This window comes from Peromyscus californicus, unplaced genomic scaffold, assembly GCF_007827085.1.
Source record: "Peromyscus californicus insignis strain IS unplaced genomic scaffold, ASM782708v3 Scaffold_9__1_contigs__length_137607984, whole genome shotgun sequence".
Taxonomy (NCBI): domain Eukaryota; kingdom Metazoa; phylum Chordata; class Mammalia; order Rodentia; family Cricetidae; genus Peromyscus; species Peromyscus californicus.
The window spans coordinates 41,271,819-41,289,275 of NW_026294617.1; positions in this window are offsets into that span (position 1 = coordinate 41,271,819).

A 17,457-nucleotide genomic window follows, 5' to 3' on the forward strand; every position below is an offset into this window, starting at 1 on the left:
AAGTGATGTCCACTATGAACAACGTCTGTTTTAGATTCTGTGTGAGGTCTGATAGATCTCATATATGAGCCAAAATATTCTCAAATAACCACAAGCTATAATGGAAGGTACTTCACTCGACTTTTTAATTCAGCAAAAATTAACATTCACTTTCAAAACTATAAAACAGATTTCGTATAACGGGATTGTGGAAAATAAAATAGAATACATAGCAGTGAAATACAATAAGGTGCTATTGGATCTGGGGTTAATTGACTAATTTTTATCTCTTGGACAATTTAAAAATCCCTGTCAATCCTGAATAGTTATTGTTTTGCCGTGAATAATTTTTTTTTATAAATCTTAACTTCACAAACTTTAGCATGCATCTGTGTCACCTGGAAAGAAGTTTTACTAATAAATACACAGACATTTATAAATAGGGAGGCACTAACATTTCTAACAATGCATTTCTTAATGCTGCTAATCCAGGAACCACACTTTTAAGAATGGCTGTCGGCAAAATTTTCATTTACCAGTGTGTGACAGATTTGGCCATCTCAAATGGTCTTTTCTGACTCTCAACTGTATTGAATATTTACATATAGAAGCAAAACTACTGCAAAATGAATTCAGATTATCTCCTAAATTCCTTTATTTAATGTGCTTTGATTCTGGTATTTTCCTCATACTGGGTAATCTATGCTCCTTTTTGTTTCAAATATTGTAATATTGGTTTTTCTGTGATTATTTCTGTTAATAGGACAGGATTGATGCTGTTTGTTGCCAGTTAAAGCTTCACAACATGTGGATTATTTCTTCTTATGCAATTCTCTGTTTTTTCCTAAAGGTAATAATAACCCAATTTCTAATTTATTTTGTTTTCTATGACCTATCACTATTATAATAGAATCTCCAACAGCTTATTGATATTTTGGAAGTGATCAAATTCATGAAATGATCAAACATGTTTCTTTCTTCTGCCTGAAGATATCATCCCACCTTTCAGCTCCTGGACTTACTATCTAGCTGTCACAGAACTTTCTACCTATTCCTGTGTTGGCTCTCCTGTTCCCTAATGCCATGATGATCTGCTTTGTGACTCACATATTTTCTCCATTGGACCACAGTGCTGTTGCCTTTCCAGGGAGAAAACTTCAAGAACTACTCATTGAAGCCTGTAGAGGCTTGTCCCTGGAGAGTAAGACAGAGCCACATGTGGAAAGACCCACGTAGGTTCAGTTCTGTGCCAAACCTCTCCTCAGAGGAGCCTGTTCTAAAAAAACCTGCAGAATTCAAGGTTTTATTGGTTAAGCTAATGATTAATTTACACTACAGAATTTAAACATTTTAGGTATAATTCATACAGTTGCAGAAAATTATTGAGCCAAACCTTTGTATAATCCCAATCTCTGTTTTTATAAATTAAAATATTTTCATAGAAAATAGAAGAGGATAATTACTATGAATTGTCCACATAAAAAAGGTTAGAATTTAGTGTGGTGGGCTGACTTAATCTACTGTAATATAAAAGAATGAGAAAATTGCATAATTCACTCTGTGCTTTGTTAACTATTGAAATTTCCCTGGTGGTGGGTGAAAGTCTGAGAGCAGTGTCTCCTCTTCCCCACTAACACCAACACTGACAACCTGGAAATGATGTACCAGCAGCACAAGAGCTCGAGATGCACTCATTAAGAGTGTCCACCTCATGAAAGATACTACCTTCTGTAGCTTGCTTCCTCTCTCTATCAGCTCTAACGTTCTTGCAAAACCTGAAGCATGCAGTGTTTAAAAATAAGACAAACAGCTCTGTCTAGTGGCAAGGTTTATCACTGCAACCTAAGTCATGAACAGTTTTGTTTTTTTTTAACTTGACAAGCAAGGCTGACAGGAAATGGCTGTTGTAACCCCTGCTCATCAGACACAATGGATAAGCACTTAAAACTATCAGTAATGTTTTTTTTTCCACTGGGGACAGTTCTCAGGGCAATTAAGAGAGACAGGTGTAAAACCCACATTAATGGTGTCACTTTAAAGGAAATGCAAAAGCATTTACATTTTTTAATTAAAAAACTGTGAAATTTTGATTTTTTTAAATAAGTTTGTCTATCAAACATAGTTACAAATCTTAGCCTGCGCCCAGCTTCAGCCTGCCTTCCTTTCTTACCTCTCACTTCTTCTTCCAGTAAGAAAACTCCAGAATTCAGCTGTAAGTCAAAACTATAGTATTCTTCACAGGGCAGATAAAGCCGCAGCTTGGGTCCCTGACTTTAAAGGCAGTTTCCACAAAGCTCTCCAGAATGTGCTAGAGTACTGTGTGTCCACAACTCAGAACAGGAGCCATTCCCTCCAGTTCCACCAGGAAGCACTCCAAAAATCAGCAGTCCTTTTGCTCACAAAGGATGGTGCATCAGGACAAACTGTCTTCTGCAGAATATTATGAAACATTGTATCATGCATTAAAACCGAGAAAATGGACATAGGATTGGCCAACAGTCTATGTGAGGGCTGAAACTAGGGCCTGTTAGATTTCTGGCTAAATCAGATGGGAAGGATGTTTGCAAATTGAATCAAAATTTATTGGCAAGGAAAATAAGGATGAGAATTGCTTTTCCTTTTCAATGCTGGGATTGAACCCAGGGCCTTACGTGTACTAGGCTAGATGTCCTACCATACTCTTTAACACATAATAGTAACAAGATATTAAGTGTCTGGCTGTATCCAAAAAATAATGATCAAAATTTTGCAGCATTGCATGTTTGCCAAAGATAATAGTCAAAAGGGTACTTAATCTATCAAATTTCTCCCATGTCCATCCTCCCTAATTCATGAACTCTTTTTTAACTATTATTGTTACATGTATATTTATGTGTGTATTGTGTATATATGTAACAAAATAAAATTAAATAATTAAAAGTAATATATATGTATATAAATGTAACAATATGTGTAACAATTATATATATACATATATATGCACACACATATACATATATACAACCTACTGAGTTTAATGTTGCTCATATGTGTATGTGTTCATGGCTGACCATTAGAGATTAAACAACTCACATGAGAGCTTGTTTCTGCAGGAAACTCTTACTCTCTCAGCAACCATTAACTATAGCTTTTCATATAGGTATGGGGCCTTACAGAATCCCCCTTGCCTATGTTCAAATGTTTGTATTCAGACATCCTTGCTGTTGAGAGTTCATCGGTGCGTTTTTCCACTCATGTCTAGGGAAGACTAGCGAGTAGCAGGCACCTTGGATCTCTGGCTCTTACACTGTTTCTGCCCCCTCTTCTTTGATTTAACCTGTCAGCTTTGCTTGCTAAGGTTTAGATAGATTTTTTTTAAAGCACATCTTAGAAGAAATTACTTTTTACGTATATCAGAAGGATGAATTTGTGAAGAAAATTTATGGTATGAGATCCAAGAAGTAATTTTTGAGACCCAAAGATGGCAAGGACAGAAACAATGTCAATGTCACAGTTACACTGAGGTAGGGAGGAAGAGACATGTTCTTTCAAATTTTCCTCCATCTTAGTTTGTAAGTTATCAAAATGGTCACAGTGTCATAGAAGCAACAATCCTACAGCTCTAGGAATCCTGAATGTGATTTAGTGACATAACCAAACAGAAACTGCCACAAAGCTAACATAACCCTGATTTAATGGTATGCATAATCGTAGCAGGATTACATAGCAATTTGGAATAAATGACAAGTGATTACTTAGATGGCTGAAATTAGCATTACTTTTACAGACTGCATTTCTAGGGTCAGTGAAAGAGAAGAATAACAAGACAGGCTAAAAAGATGCTTTAACATTTATCTGGAAGGAAAAATACTAGCAGCTGGCCTCCTTAGTTCTCTTGGGATATTTTAGTACCAAGGAGTGAAATAAAAAAAACCATAATGCCAGGTTGGGTGGTTCGTGTCTGTAACCCTGGGACATGAAAGAGATGTGGCAGGTAGACCATGAGTGTGAATCCAATTTGAGCTACATAAGCGAAAAGAAAAGGGTATATCACAGAGTAAAGAAGGATGGATGAGGCATGGGAAGATGTTTGTATCACAGCTTCCACAGGCTTCTCGCTCTACCTTCCTGTCTGAAACTCGGAGGCAAGAGTAGAAAGCCAACCAGCTACTAGAAAATTCTCAGTCAGAGGTATTTTGCAATGTCTATTGCCATGTTTTTCTTGTCACAACTGGGGAAGCAGAACGTGAGATAGTGGTATCTAGTGGGCAGAGGCCAGGGGTGCTGCTAAACCTTCCACGGTGCATGAAACAGCTTCACTGCAAAGAATCAGCCCCTCAAATGTGTGCACCGTGCTGAGGCTGTGAAGCCTTGAGCTGTTAGTACCTTGTCTCATCATGACCCTCAGCAGCAAAGCCTCAAGTGACTGATCTGTGCAGGGGGGTTTTATTTTCTACCAGACTGTTGGTATCCTGTGCTTTAACAACCTAAATTTAAACATGGACTACATGAAAGCTAGTTCAAAGTCTTTCCTCAATTCGTACTGTGTTCAAAAACAAAAAGCTAGCTTTTAAATAAGTATTAAACTAGAGCCTTACTAAATAGAGGTATAACTCTTCAGCCTGTGTTTCATATCTCTCTGTAGAGTACAGAAGTACTTGTAAACTAATCCTTTATGTTCTAAAGGTAATGGTAGACAGTATTTGAACTCTAAGTTTTATGAAAAAAATAAACCAAAATATAAAGTTTAGAATAAATTGACTTGAGAAGACATCCCAGAATCGCATCATATAATTAGATAATGTCCTTCCTTTTCAGCCAAGAAGTGAGCTCTGACACTGTGAGAGATGGGTTGCTAAGGAGTACATGTCTCTTCAGTCTGTCTGTCCAAACACATCCTTTTCAGCAAGACATACATGATCTGCCACTATGGAAAAGTTTCCTGGCATTCCAAGTTCAGAACTACCAGGTTCAATTAGTCCCGAGTGAATTGAAAGGTGTTTTAGAAACAAAGAGGGGAAAGATATGAAAATTAACAGGGATGCATCTTTATGCAAATGGTAAAGTGCCTGTCTTAGTTAGAGTTTTATATTGCTGCGACAAAACACCATGAACAAAAAGCATGTTGGCAAAGAAAGGGTTTATTCAGCTTAAATTTCCACATTGCTGTTCATCACCAAAGGAAGTCAGCACAGGAACTCAAACAGGCAGGATCCTCAAGGCAGGAGCTGATGCAAAGGCCATGGAGAGGTGCTGATTACTGGCTTGCTTCACATGGCTTGCTCAGCCTGATTTCTTATAGAATGCAGGACTACTAGCTCAGGGATGGCACCACCTACCATGGGCTGGACCCTCCCCTATTTATCATTAATTGCCTTACAGCTGGATCTCATGGAGGCATGTCCTCAATTGGGGCTCCTTCCTCTCTAATGACTCTAGCTTGTGTCAAGTTGACACACAAAACCTTATATACTAAATTTGCTGCCATGCAGAGACCACATTTTTCAAGGGCATGAAACTTTCCTAATTGAAAGTCTGGCTGACTTGTCGATATTTGACTCCCTCTCATCTGTAGATACAGTAAACAGCAAACCTTCCGAGCAGTACATAAAAGCTAAGAAAGGAAGTCACCAGACTCGAAATACCACACCAAGAGTCAGGCACACTGGGAAGTGATGCATGCAGTGCCTGTGCTCCCATAGACGAGTTCTCCTCTCAAGCGTGTCTTCCTAGATGGTCCATTTGCATCTGAGCAATGTTTACAGGACCCCAGGTATACAAGTGTAAAAATTAGGTAGACCAATTAAACATTTACTGATAATACATCCTAAAGAGTTTTATTTTATCATACTATAAGATGATGTGATCATAGTCTAGTAAATATAATTGCATTTAGTTTTATTGGATATGAATTTCACATAAAAAGTGAAGTATTTTCTGCTGTTACAAAAAAAAGAAAAAGAAGAAAAAGAAAAAGGCACTTGCTGCTCTTGCAGATATAATGAGTCTTTTTCTGTCCTACTCCAAAGTAATGACATGGGGACTTCTTACTAATTATGAAAGCTTGGCCTATAGCTTAGACTTGCTCCTAACTAGCTCTTATAACTTAAATTAACCTGTTTATATTAATCTACATTCTAACATGTGGTGTTACCTCTCTTCCATCTTGTACCTCCTGGTGACTCAGCCCTTCTTCTTCCCAGAGTCCTCTCTGTCTCTGGAAGTCCCACCTATACCTCCTGCTTAACTATTTGCCATTCAGCCTTTTACTATACCAGTCACAATGATACACCTTCACACACTGTACAAATAGCCCACAACAGAGGACCCAGGTTTGGTTCCCAGTAACCACGTGGTGGTTCATAACCATCCATAGATCCAGTTCCAGGTAATCCATGAACCTCTTCTGAGCTTCATGGGAACCAGGAATGCACATAGTACATATATTCGAGCAGGTAAAGAATCATAGAAATAAAACAATTAAATCAAAAAATTAAATTTATGTATGAAAGTGTTGCACAGAGTTAAGTGTGGGTCCAGGGCATTGTATTCTATCCTTTCTGTTCAGTATTACTCTAAGCATCAAATTGCTCTAATATATAAACAATTATAAAAAAGAAATTTATTTTAAATCAATTTTTAGTATGCATTTAGTTTTGCCACTTATTAATGATAAAAGCAAATTTGTTTTCTAGTGAGGTGAATGTATTCATTTATTTTTGGCTGAGAAGTTGAGGCTGCATGACATGGAACACTTTCATCGTTTTTCAGAGATGATCGATATCTTGATTTTTACAATCATAGGGCTGAGAACCCCACTTTGCACAAATACATAATATAAATGGTAGAGGTATATTTAGGATCATTTCATAAATTGCTAGAAACTCTGAAGTTGCTAAGCTGAAATTCATTTAATGGTTTTTTGTTGTGTTTTGTTTGTTTGTTGTTGTTGTTGTTTGCTTGTTTTTAAATGAAACTGAGCTCATCAACTTCTTTGTTTGTTTTGAGACAGGGTATCATTATGTAGTTCTGGATGTCCTGGAATTCACTAGGTAGACCAGGCTGGCCTTGAACTCATAGAGATCCTCCTGCCTCTGCTTCCCAAGTGCTGAGATTAAAGGTGTGTACCACCACAAGGGTGACAAACAGCAATTTTTGAAATTGAAAATTTTTACACAATTTTGGGCAAGAAAACATGAAAAGTTGCTTTCTACAAAGAAGTCATCGTGCTTCTACAAAGACAGAAAGGTTTGTGTGTGCAGTAAAAGCACTACAGTTCATAGCATGCAGCTGTCAAATCTAAACCGGATGTTTCTGGTAGGGATGTTGGTGCTGCATGACTTGATGGCCTGTGTGCACAGTGCAAAGTGTGCATATCATGTTTTCAACCAAGACTGCAGTTGAAGTCCCATGATGCAACACAGGCAAGTACTGCCTCACACACCTTGGATTCGTCCCATTTGGGTTGTGATTACTTTCTGAGCACTGTGCTTTCAGAGGTGTCTCATTGTTGTAAAATTTTTGAAACCCTGTGTGGGTTTAGAAACTTGTGCTATAAGAGAACTCATGTTTTGCCTCTCTAATAAAAGCTCCTCCTTTCATTTTACAGTGCTCAGAATAATAAATCCCTTCATAGTTGAGTTAGAGGGTGCCTTCCCATGACCACTATGTCTAGAGGTGCCCACTTTTCCTTGCTCAGATTGTGGTCACTGTAAAGTATGAAAAGGGCTGAAAGGTCCTCCCATAGCCCATGGTCCAAGCTCCAGATGCTTAGTACCAGAATGCCATGTTCAAAACAACCCTAAACACATGTCTGAGAACAGCACAAGGACTTTCTCCAGGTCTCTTTCATCAGAGCAGCAGGCTTGAGATTTGTGCTGAGTAGTTCATGTGCACTGCATAGGACTAGAGCTTGGCTATATAAGCTAAGTACAGTACCCAGGAGAGTACCCAGTAGAGTATCCTCATAAAGACAAGGCTGGCTCTCACAGTACAGGATGGAGCCAAGGATAGAGAGAGAGGCTGAAGGTCAAGTAAGGGGATGAAACCATGGGATTAGCTTTCCAAACATAGCCACATTCTGACTCCAAAATGTTCAAAAATTGCAAATATGAGCTAGGACTGCTATATCCTTAAGAATGTATCCGGTGCAGACAGTGAGCAGAAAATTTTATTTAGCAGTTAGTAGAAAGATTACTACCTGAAAATCTTTTCCCAAATTACATGTGGTATCTACTTGTATCTCTTTTTATCTCCACAGATAAAACTGCTGGAACTGTGTGCACGCTGCTTGGACCTGTACCTGTCCTACCTCCAGTTCTGACCTTTGGGCTAGCTGGATCTGTGGGTGTCATTTCCATCTTTGTAAAATCATAGTATTTTTTAAATATAGTCTTTGAGAAGTTCTTACACATATACAATAAAATATGATCATACCCACCCCCATTTCTCCCCTACTACTCCCCCAATATTTCTCACTCTCAACTGTGTGGGCTCTTCTTTGTTTTATTTTGCCTTAATTTTCATAACACTTTAAATGAAAATATAATTACATTACTTCCCCTCTTCCCTTTCTTCCTTCAATCCTTCTCAGGTCCCCTCCTTCCAACCCCCTCATGCCCACCCCCTCTCAAACTGACATCTCTTTTTCTTTAAATATTATTGTTTTACACACATATGCCTATGTGTGCACAAATATATAAATACAGTCTTCTGAGTCCATTTCCATTGTTCATGTGTATATGAATAACCAATAAAGAAGCTCAACCCTGGGCAAAGCTAACTCTTCTTTTTACTACAGTTACCTGTAGTTCTGTCTAGGGGTGAGACTCCATGAAATTTTCCACCTTTTGCATTAGCGTGTGCTTTGAGAGTGTCATTGTTCTGGTCTTGTTTATGCAGTCATTTCTAGGAGATACTGTTTCATAGTAGTCTTCCCGATATTTTAACTCTTTCCTTCCCTTCCTCTTCTCTTCCCCTCCCTTCACATCCCTTCCTCTTCCCTTCCCTTCCCTTCCTCTTCCCTTCCCTTCCCTTCCTCTTCCCTTCCTCTTCCTCTTCCCTTCCCTTCACTTCCCTTCCATTCCTTTCCTTTTCCTTTCCCTTCCCCTTCCCTTCCCTTCCCTTCCCTTCCTTTCCTCTTCCCTTCCCTTCCCTTCCCTTCCTTTCCTCTTTCTTTCCCTTCCCTTCCCTTCCCCTTCCCTTTCTTTCCTCTTCCCTTCCCCTTCTCTTCCCCTTCCCTTCCTCTTCCCTTCCCCTTCTCTTCCCCTTCCCTTTCTTTCCTCTTCCCTTCCCCTTCTCTTCCCCTTCCCTTCCCCTTCCCTTCCCTTTCTTTCCTCTTCCCTTCCCCTTCTCTTCCCCTTCCCTTCCCCTTCCCTTCCCTTACTTTCCTCTTCCCTTCCCCTTCCCTTCCCTTACTTTCCTCTTCCCTTCCCCTTCCCTTCCCTTCCTTTCCTCTTCCCCTCCTTTCCTCTTCCCTTCCCCTTCTCTTCCCCTTCCCTTCCTCTTCCCTTCCCTTACTTTCCTCTTCCCTTCCCCTTCCCTTCCCTTCCTTTCCTCTTCCCCTCCTTTCCTCTTCCCTTCCCCTTCTCTTCCTTTTTCCTTCCTTTCCTCTTCCCTTCCCTTCCTCTTACCTTCCTTTCCTCTTCCCTTCTCTTCCCTTCCCATTCCCTTCCTTTTCCCTTCCCTTCCTTTCCTCCCTCTTCCCTTCCCTTTCTTCCCATCCCCTCCTCTTCCCTTCCCTCCCCTTCCCTCCCATCCCCTCCTCTTCCCTTCCCTCCCATCCCCTCCTCTTCCCTTCTCTCCCCTGCCCTCCATTTTCCTTTCTTCCTTTTCTTTTATTTGAAGTGTTGTAGACCAAACCTAGGGTCTCATATGTCCTGAACGAGCATTGTTCCACAGTGTACAGCTTCTTGGTCTATTCTGGCTTGCTCATTTTTCTCTTAAGTATCTGATTCTTTTCAGTTGATGATTATATTACAGATACTCTTTTGTAGATCTCTACATAGACTCCATATATTTTCCCTAGCTCCTATGCCATTCTTAACTTTACATTATCCCTTAAAAAATAAGACCTTTTCATTTTAGTGTTTTTCAAACATATCAGTCTTTTGCTTTGCTGTCATGTTAGAACCTTTCCTATCTGTTCTTTTCCTCATAAGTTTTTGTAGTCCTGAAGAACAAGTGCAGATCTTTGTGTATACCAGGGAACTGTTTTATTGAATTCAAATATCAGGATTAGAATTCTTTTATTGAATATAAAACATCATTTTCCTTGTCCTGTTGGCCTAGGACCTCTAGCACAGTGTCAGAGTGGTACTAATAATTGTCATCATTTCCTTGCTCTTGATTTAGCTAGGTATTTTCAATGCATCACCACAAAATAATACATCTACTATGGGACTGATTAGCTTCGAGTACTAGGCAAGATTTTTAGCACAATAAAATGACCATGAAATCTAGCATGTGTTATTTAATAAACCACATAAAAACTTCTATTTGTGAGTCTTTCAACTTACAAATAAGGAGTTGGGGCTACATAATGTGGAAGGTATTTCCAGTGCTATAACACTTGAAGTGTCAAGATAAAGTTTCAATACATCTGTCCTTTTATTAACCTAACTATACAAAATATTATCTGTAAAATAAAATACATAGCATAAGGGAACTCCTAATGACTCTTGTGCATTGCCACATTCAGTTACCAACTTAACATGCAGGCTTGGCCTCCTTTAACTAGAGATTCTGTATGCTGACTTTTTCCCCCAATGAATCACATCATTCATCTCCATGATGCTGATCTCTTACTAATCACAATTGATTTTCCAGCTCCCCATAACCAGCATTCATTGTTTCAGTGAAGCATAGAAGGTTTCACTTCAGTGATGCAGGTGCCTTTTAATCCCAATTAATTCTTCATTACCAACCACAGATTGTTGACCAAAATATCACATGAATGGCCTCTATCCAAGTTATTAGTAAAGTCCTTTTTCCCCTCTAAAAATCTCATAAGCTGGGCCTCCACTGACCACATTTCTCTCAGCATCTCTGTCTTCCCAACTTCCACTGGAACAGCTTGTTAATCTCTGCTTACAGCATCAAAAGGTTTTTCCAACCCAAAGTTCTAAAATCTTCTACATTACCCCCATAAAACAAAGATCTAAGAGCCACATAATCAGGCTTACCACAGCCAAGCCCCACTCTCAGTTTCGGTTTCCATATTAGTTCATTTTCTGTTGCTGTGATAAAAAAAAAAAAAAAATACTCTGACCAAAACAACTTGGGGAGGAAAGGATTTATTTGGATTACACTTGTGGGTGAGGGAAGTCAGGGCAAGAACCCAAGGAGGGACTAAAGCAGAAACCATAGAGAAATACTGCTTACTGGCTCACTCAGCTAGCTGTTTTATCCATCCCAGATCCTCCTAACTTAGAACTTAGCCACTCTGATCTAAGCAACTCCTGAGTTGGGGTTCCCACTTGCCAGATGACTCAGTGTCAAGGTAACAATAAAAAACTAACCAGGACTGGAAAGAAAAAGAGACATTACAATTAAAAGAAATTCAAATGGCCAATGTGTGTGTGAAGATACACTCAACCTCATCAGCTACCAAGGGAATGAAATAAAATAGCATATCATTCTTAACATACCACATAAAATGTTTCTGTTACTTCTACACTGAAGGAATTAAATCTACCATGGACCTCTAGCTCCACCTGCAACTCTGCTCTGGTGACAATGTCAGATCCCTAGGCTGGAAGCAGACTGCAATGCTGAGCTCAGGTGGGTGACGACTCCTTGAGATTTATTGAATGTATATTGAGTAGGCCAAATTAAAAATATATTAAGCCATTGTGATAAGTTACCAACAGGCACTGCCTTTTTTTTTTTTTTACAAGACTTGGATTTCATTTGTAGTTAACTCTCCAAATAGTACATAGTACATCCATCTACTTTTGAGAGCAATATTCCAGAAACTACCACATCAAATAGTTTTGAGATGTCATGGATGTACTGGTATCAATCTTATATGGGGGTTTATTGTGGTGGTGTCTTCACAGATTTTTTGGCATGTCTTTGTTTCTTTTGGAGTGATGTTGCTGAGATAGGGTCTTGCCTTGTCCAAGTTGATCTGAAATTTGTTCTCCTTCTGTTTCCAGATTCCAAGTGCTGGGATTATAAGAATGCACTACCATGACTAACTGTGTTTATTTGTTTTGAATATATTAGCTTTTATCAAGAAGTTGCTAGTCCACTATAAAACTAAAATTTCAATCTAATCTTTTCCTGAAGCTTTTGAGTTATCTGAGTTTTCTTTTTTTTAAATTAAGAAATTTTTTATTCATTTTACATACCAACCACAGATCCACCTCTCTTCCCTCCTCCCACCCCCAGCCTTCCCCCGACCACAACCCAACCCAATTCCTTTCTCCAACAGGGTAAGGCCTCCAATGGGAGTCAGCAGAGCCTGGTACATTCAGTTGAGGCAGGTCCAAGCCCCTTCCCCTGCATCAAGGCATTTTTTTTTCTGAATTCTTCATTCTATTACCTATTTATATACGATCATGAAACATTTGGCTTTTCCAATAATGGAAAGTATGGGCTCCCCCTATTCAATAGCATGTTTTATTCATCTCCTTTCTCTTTTTCACTCGTGTTTTTAAAATCTTAGCAAATGCAACCATAGCACCCAGGACACAGCTGTTTTCCTTTGCAACCACTTCCTTACACTTGGTAGGCTTCTAAATTACCAAAAATGATGGTATTGACATATTCTGTGTCTGTGTACCGTATATCACCATCTTTCTGACTTTCAATAAAGATTTTCTTGTCATCCATTACCTGACAGTGCAACCAGTGACACTCAGGTTAGGTTCTATGATGGCAGCATCCCTCTGCCCATACCACATTTTAAATAGCCAGGTAAGCAATAACTTATAGCATCTTGAATTAACTTTCTGACAAAGAAAGGATCATGATGTCCAGTGACAGTTCTAGAACTGTGAGATCTGGCTTCTCATGCCCCACCCCCTTAGCTCTGGGCCTTGTTAATGAAGTAACAGGTAAATATGAAGCATAGGGCCACACCTTGACTAATCTCTGGCTTGGTACTTGGTACAAAGGTATTTCAGCTCATAGTTCAGAGGCAATTGTGATTCTGTGGCCCCATTTAGCTTCTTGGGATACAAAATTCAAGGAAGCCAGTGTGTAGTTACTCACAGATTCTATTAAACCCCCTTTGTGGCAAACATTTTTGCAGTGCTCTCTTAACTTGCTCAAAACAGGTAATCCTAAGCAATTTCATCTGCCAACATACACATCTATATCTGTTTTCATGGTTTGCCATATCAAAATTCACAGACTTGTTGACTTAAACAGAATCTTCTTTACCAAACAATTCTTCAGGCTAAAGGGTCAAGATCAAGGAGTTGTCAGGTTTAATTTCTCTTAAAGCTACCTTACTTGGCTTTCAACTTGACTGCCCTCAAACCACAGCTGCACATCATCTTGGGCATTTGTATGATTGTGTGTGATTGTGGAGGAGGGACTGTGTGTCTGTGTGTATATGTGTCTGTCTCTGTATCTGTTTTGTCTTTATGTGTGTCATGTGTGAGTCTATGTTTCTATGTGTGTCTTCATATGTGTCTGTGTGTGTCTGTATGTGTGTTTGTGCATGTGTCTGTATCTGTGTCTCTGTATGTGTTCACCAGTAGTGCCTAACACTCTTCCTCTTTTTACAAAGATACACACTGGGGCATGATCTTATCTTTATGGTGCCATGTATTCTTCACTGCTTCATTAAAGGACCTATGGAATTACAACCACCTTTATGAGTCTTCTGAGGTTAGAATTTGAGAAGGCGACTTGACTCAATCAAAATGATTGGCATAACGTCTTATCTCTAATATGGGAGGAAAAATAAATATCTGTGTACAATGTAAGCATTTAAGTTTAAGAAAAGAAAAAAGTCAGAAGCAACCTATACAAAATAGGAATGAAAAAAAGGATCGTCATGAGGTCGCCTGGGATACAACCTATTAAGATAAGTAGCAAACTACAATTGCTTATATAGAGGAAAATAACATGGGACAAATGAGAGATACATGCCAAGATTGATGACACATCATCTGTGTGGAAGAAGACATAAGTAGAAAACATTCTCATAAATAAGCTAGGACCTTGCTCGAATACTCCATTTATTCTGCTCTGGGATGAATGTTACCTCTCTCCTGAAATCTCCCAACACAGCACAGCATTCTTTTACTCTCAGATTTTAATATACAAATAATAGTTCCAATTGGGGTGATGGCAAATACAATTTTTTATTAAATTTTTTTCCATACAATATATTTTGATCGTGTTTTCCCTCTGCCCAGCAGCCATGGGGCTCAAGTTCTGGAAATTGACACTGAAGCCTTCATAATAAGGTTGGCTGAATTACAGCGAAAATTCAAGTCCCAGCCCCAGAGGGTGCTGCCAGTTAAAGTAAGGGCATCAGTTGGTAAAGAATGGGATCCTGTTACTTGGGGTGAGCATATGTGGGAGGACCCCATTGAGGCTGACCTCCATTTGAACCCTCAGATTCTCAAGGGTTTTTCTCACCAGAAGAAGTAGCTTCTCTACCCTCAGCCCCATCCCTTGAAATACTGCCTTTCCACCTTTGGGAAAATTGATCCATCATTGTCTTCTAAACTAGCAGTGACTTTCTCTGAAGAAAATGCCAAGCAAAACAACATTAATGTCCCTCAAGCCCACCAATAGTTTCCCCTAGACTTATAACCAGACTTATGGCAAAGCAGGCTCCGAGGTGGGGAGGGTAGAAAGTGTGGTCCATGAGGAGGTGCACTACACTGCTAAAGAGCTTAATGGGTTTGCTAATTCATTAATGTGTGGAAATGGAATTTAAGGGTGTGGGGAAATGGTGGAAGAAACATAAAACTGGATCAGGCTGAGTTTATTGATAGGCCCTCTGAGTAGAGATTTTGGTTTAATATGGAAGCTCACAGAGTGTTTTTTTAAAAGGTATGAAAAGTTTGTTTGAATGGTTAGCTGAAGCATTTGTCAAAAGATGGCCTACTGAAACGGAGATAAAGATACCAGATATCCTTTGGCTTAGTGTTGATGAAGGGAATTTAAGGCTCCGAGAAATCACAATGCTAGAGTGGGTACACTATGTAAAACCTAATCCTCCACAATGGGAAGGCCCAGAAGACACACCCTTCACTAATCCTATAAGACACAAAATGATGAGAGAGCACCACCACATTTGAAGAGCTTTATTCTCTCCCTTTTCCTTGTGTCAGACCTTAGCCTTGGAAGTGCTGCTGCTCACTTGGATGGATTAAATGCAATGGGTATAATTGGGCCCCAGGATAGCAGGGGCCAGATAGCAGTATTGAATCACCAAAAACAAGGTAAAACTATGCAAAAGCATAGTTACTGTAAATGGGTAGCAGACAAAGTAATGTCAATAATGGCCTAACCCATAAGGGTCAACACAGGCAAAGTAAATTTTATAGAGGCATGACTCATATGAGCCTTTGGTACTGGCTAATCAATCATGGTTTTTCCAGACATGAAATAGATAAGATGCCTATTGAATTTTTGTTTGATCTGTATAAGCAGAAAAAAATTTCAAACAAATGAAAGAAAGGCTATACTAGATCATGGCAAAAGGGAATCTCAGCCTGTGAAACAATTTCCAGACTATAGTCACCCTGCAAACCCAGAACCCCTTGAATAGCTGTCAAATTCCTCTGAGGAAGAACCGTGATAAAATTCCTAAAAGGTTTAGTGTTATCCTTTCTGCAGTCCTACCCCCGATGGTCATATGGCCTTTCCCAGGGGACATACAATGGGGACAAGAAAATAATTAGACTTTCCGGGGCCTATTCATTACTTACTTGTTTTGAATTGATGCTTATTCTGAGAGGTCCCAAAAAACAGTGTGGCCCTTTAGTTAAAGTGGAGGCTTATGGAAATAATGTGATTAATGGAGTTTTGGATGAAGTCTCACTCACAGTAGGTCTAATGAGTCCCTGAACTGATCCTGACGTCTCTTGATTAGTCTCAGAATGTACAAATGCAATAGATATACTTAGAAGTTAGCAGAATTCTCACATTGGTTCCCTGACTTGTGAAGTGGGGGTTTTTATGGTTGAGAAGGCTAAATGGAAGCCTTTAGAGTTGCCTGTGCCAAGGAAAATAATAAATCCAAAACAGTATCACAACCCTGGAGGAATTGTAGAAATAGGGCCACATCAAAGACTTAAAAGATGGAGAGGTGGTGGTTTCTACCACATCTTCCTCCTATCTGGCCAGTGACGAAGACAGATGGATCATGGAGAATGACAGTTGACTGTTGAAAACTCAGTCAGGTAGTGACTCTGATTTGAGCAGATTAACACATCTCCTGGTACATGGTATGCATCTCCTGGTACGTGGTATGCATGTATTGATCTTGCAAATGCTTTTTTCTTGGTTCCTGTCCACAAGGACCACCAGAAGCATTGTGCTTTCAATTGGCAAGGCTAGCAAGTGTACCTTTGCAGTTTTGCCTCAAGGATATATTTACTCTCTAGCCCTGTCTCATAACTTAGTAGGGATCTTGGCCATCTGTCTCTTCCATGAAATATCAAATTGGTGCACTATCTTGATGACATTATACTGATTGTACCAAATGAACAGGAGGTAGCAACCACTTTGTGAAGGAGGCCTTGGAGTTGGCACAGAACACCCCCAGACTCAAAATTATCAACGCAAAGAAAATTTATTCCTCCAGAGGGACAAGTGGGATAAGGGTGGGGCTGCCTCTGGATCTGGATCAGACAAAGACAGCAGCAGGTGTTTCTGCAGGAGTGATTTTTTAAGGAGAAAAGAGGAAAGTCTGTGCAAGGATGAATTAGTAAGTCCTGACTGGGCATGTTAGTCACTGTAGTCAAATAATGAATTTTGATTGCTAGACCTTGGTGTTTTGATAGCTGGACCTAGGAGTTTTAGTCAGGCATAAGGAAGTGTCGAAATAAGGGAATGGACCTTGGTGGCTAGGAGCTAGCCAGCTTTGGGAATGTAATCTCACAGATTAGCTAGGGAGAGGAAAAGGGGAGGGAAAGACCTGCCAGAGCCATGTTTGCCATGCCTGGGCCTCTTAGAGAGCCCTTCACTTTGTACTTATTGGTAACACATGTGCATCAGAGAAATCTAACCAAAATCCAAGGGCCTTCTACCCCAGTGAAATACTTAGGAGTCCAGTGGTATGGGGCATGCAGCGATATTCTTTCTAATGTGAAGAATAAGTTATTGTACTGGGTCACTAACATACTAGAAAAATATCACCCTAAACTTTCAATGAAAATGAACAATAAAAACTCCAAATGTCTAATAGACACAGGGGCAGACAAGACTATCCTAAGACAAGCTGAGTTTCCTCCACATTGGAACCTCCTAGTAGAGGGCAGGAGGTCTCTCCCAAGCATTCATTACCCAAGACTTTCATGGGTA